We start from the raw sequence: 4,372 nt of genomic DNA, 5'->3' as shown, positions 1-4,372 counted from the left end.
ATTAAAAATGGCTTTTTTTATTATTTTAATTATATTATTAATTCTTTTAATATTAATTAATAATATTATAATAATTTATATATTAAATATATAAATGATAAATTAATCTTTAAATATTATTATACTTAAATAATTAATATTAATATATATTATCGTTTCTTTAAAATCTTTAAAAGTTATAAAAAACTATATATATATATATAATATCAACTTATTACTAACACTTAAATACCCTTCTAATAACTAAACTATAATTATATCAAAAAAATTATCTACCATAAATATATCTTTATTATTAATATAAATTTAAGAATTAATAGCTTATAAAATTAGACAGTTCTTACAAACATAATTAATAATATATATAAAAAAGTTAATAACGTTTTAAAATATTTTAAAACAAATATCACATATGTAAAAAACTATATCTTCAATAAAAAAATCACTTTTATAACTTAAATAAACGTTAATAATCTCTTTAATTTCGTTATTAAATTCTATATATACCTCTTTACAACCTTTTTCTTATTTTTTTCCAAATATAATATATCTAACTTCTTATAACTTATATTTAATTACCTCTATATTTAAATTGTTAACTTTAATTTAAACCTTATCCTAAATCTTAATATATCCACTAATATATCTAATAAGACAAACCTAACGTTAAAAATATTAAATCTATAATCTTTAATTATGGTAAAAACCATATCCAAAATAAGAATTAAATCCTTAATCATAACCGTAAAAGCCTTTTCAAATATTAACTAGTTAGTTATTATAACCTTAAAATCTAGCCAAATAGTTAAGACCTAAAAAATAACTTAAACGATAATAATCACCTTGTAAAACAAAATTATTACAATAATTTCAACTAATATAACCTTATATAACATAACCATATTTATAACTAACACATCCGCATTAATTATCTAAAAAGCAACATCTTATGTTTTAATTAACGTCCTCCTCGCTAAAAGTAATGTTAATAATAATTAATTTTTAACTAATTTTAATAATAGAAATTATAAAGATAATAAAGAAATTAAAAGTTTAACGGTATAATTTAACTAATATAACCTTATTTTAATAAAAATATTATTTTTCTTAAATATATTATAAATAATTATTTAAAATAACCTTATCCTTCAACTTATCAATAAATTTATAGAAATTAACTATTAAAAAATTATATATCTAAGTAGTTTATTAGTTAATAGTAATAAACCCGCAACTCTTAACATATTTTATAAACTTTATAACTTAAGACATTATATCCACATTTTAAATAAACTTTATTTCATTATATATCATTATTTACATTCTCTTAAAAATATTAATAAAATTAAGCCTATAAACCTAGATAATCTTAATTAAAGCAAACTTAAAACTATTACGGCAAAAAGCCTACTTATCTAACATAAAATAAACCTAAAACCAAATAAATATATCACCCTAAAATAATTAAATAAAATTAATAAAAATAATACCAACCTTAATCAAATAAAAAAAATAATTACGGCACATATTATAGAATAAACTAACGTTACATTAATACACATTAAATCCAATAATCACATAATCCCTAACACCAACAAATATAAAAACATTAAGGTGGAAATATCTTATATATTATAACTTCTAGTTATAAAAATTTTTATTTCTTTTAAAAATAACGTTTATAACAATATTAATACTCTTTAAGATTTCTTAAATAATACTATCTTAAAAAATGATTTTAATTACGATAATTAATTTTATAACACACCTTTACTAATTTTTATCCATTATAAATTTAAAAAATTTCCACATATTAACATAAATAATGTCCGCTCTTAATAAAGAAAAATAAAATAACCTTTTAAGCAATAATAAAAATAATAAACATAAGGATTAATAAGATAATAAAAGAGGTTTTATAAATAAAAATAACGTTATTAAAAAAGCTATTAATTATGGTTATAATTATAGTATAAAAAGGGTTATTAATGGTGATAATGATTAAGATGATATTAAAGGGGCTATTAAAGGTGATTATGGCAGTTATATTATTGGTAATGCTGGTAATAATAACTATAATAATAATATTACTAATAATGTTATTAATGGTAATAATAATAATAATAGTAATAAACAAGATAAAAATAATAAATAAGTGTATAATAATAAAGGCAAGAATAATAATTATAATTTGGGGGAGTTTAAAGGTAATAATTTAGTATCTTATAAAATTCCATAAATAATTATCGCAAAGCTAAATATAAGTGGCCTTAAAAGCTTATCAAAAAATCTAACAAAAAAAAAAAAATTAAATTAAAAAATTAAAAAAGTAATAAATTTAATAAACTTCACCACAAATAGCTTAACTTCTTAAAAAAATAAACGTACCTCTCATCCTCCCTCTTAAAATTAAAATTTATATCAAAAAAATTAAAAATGTTAATATTCATCTTAACAAAAGCATCATTTAAATCTAATAAATTACTAAAAAAATCTTACAAATCATAATTATTAAAAAAAAAAAGTATAATTACCCAATTATCTCCCAAATTATACTAAAAAATATATTAAAACAATTATAACTCGATAAATTAAAAAATTACCCCTAACTATAATGCAAGGATTTTAATATTAAAAAATGATACGCCTTCTAAAATCTACAACACAATTTTTAAAATTTGCAAAATTCCTACCGTTACCAAAAATATAAACTTTATAAATTTATATCTAAAACACTTAAATCTAAGAAATAAAAAGATTTCCCAAAAAGGTTTTTACCATATTAACATTAAAAATCTTAAACAATTAAATCGGATAATATTAAAAACCAACCTATTAGCGTAAATAATTACCTATTTAACCTTAAACTAATCAACACACCATTCATTAAAAAATGGTAACACCTTTATACTCTAACTCCAAATAATACGACATTAAAAAAATAGAAACGCTTAAAACTCCTATTTAATATAAAACGGCAAATTAATAACTTTAAAAAATATTTAATTCATAATATTAAAATCCAACCAACACACTTATAATAAATCCCCATTCTCAATAATAAAAGTTATTACTTAACAAAAATTTTAATAATCCAAGATCGTTATAAAATAAAATAATAATAATAAAATAAATAATAATAATAATAAACCAAAAGACCCCTTTTTAACATATAACTAATAAAACAAAATCTTAATAAGAGAAAAATAAATAAACAAAAAAAATAATAAAATAAAAAAAAATTACAAACTCTTTAAAAAATTTATTAACCCTTTTACAACAACTAAAATCACCAATAAAATAAAAACAAATTTAAAAAAAATAAAACAAAACTACTAAATATTAATCTTAATATAAATATCGTAAAATCAAATTAAAAAAATTTATATTAGAAAAATTAATTAAGATCCAAAAATCTTAATTATCTACTTATATATTTAGCTACTTCTAATAGAAAAAACATTTAAAAACATATAACAAATAACCTTATTAACCTTATATATTAAACATTAATATTTATTATTATACTTATATTTTTTAATATTATTTAATATTATATTTTTTAATATTAAATAATAATAATATTAATTATAATTTAATTTATTATATTTATTATATCTTAATTAAAAATGATTAGTTTAAGGCTAATAAAAATTTATAACCTTTAAAAAAAAGGTTTTAATATTTTTATTTAAATATAAAATTAAATTTTATTACTTTGCAAATCTTATAACCTTTTAACGATATTTTTTCTAAAAAAAAGTATTATTTATTTATATCTTGTTATAATAAAAATTAATTATTATTTTATATAAATTGTTGGAATGGTTGTGATCACATGACCTGATACGTGGTCTGTGCGCCAGCACAGACATTATATATACATTACATTAATTAGCTATTCCTTTCACCTTTTTACATAACATAACAATAATAATAATAACCATTTTATAGATTAATGAGAAAAAAAAAATATAATAACTAGTATTAAATTTAGATTTAGTTTTAATTTAATTGACATTAATTAGTGATTACGGAGTTAATTATAAATAATTAAGCTTAACTAAAAAAGATAAAAACCCGTAACTTAAGACTTAATTAAAAATTCTTAAATTAAATTCTTAAATTGAAATTCCTAAATTAAAACTCCTAAATTAAAACTCCTAAATTAAAATTCCTGGAAATTTATGGAAATTTGCAACCATTATAAATACGGATATTTTATATTAACTTGAAAATTTTAAGGCGCCGTATTATGTCCGCGTTTATAAATTTACGTTTATTACGTACGAAGAAACTTGAGAAAGTCTTTTATAATAAACGATTTAATTAACGATCTTTTTATTAAATTATAAAATAACGTTTATAATAA

Source organism: Hypoxylon fragiforme, assembly GCF_022984875.1.
Source record: "Hypoxylon fragiforme strain CBS 206.31 chromosome Unknown GGS25scaffold_5, whole genome shotgun sequence".
NCBI classification, from domain to species: Eukaryota; Fungi; Ascomycota; class Sordariomycetes; order Xylariales; family Hypoxylaceae; genus Hypoxylon; species Hypoxylon fragiforme.
The sequence above is the reverse complement of the archived record's forward strand: the minus strand, read 5'-3'. Positions refer to the sequence as shown.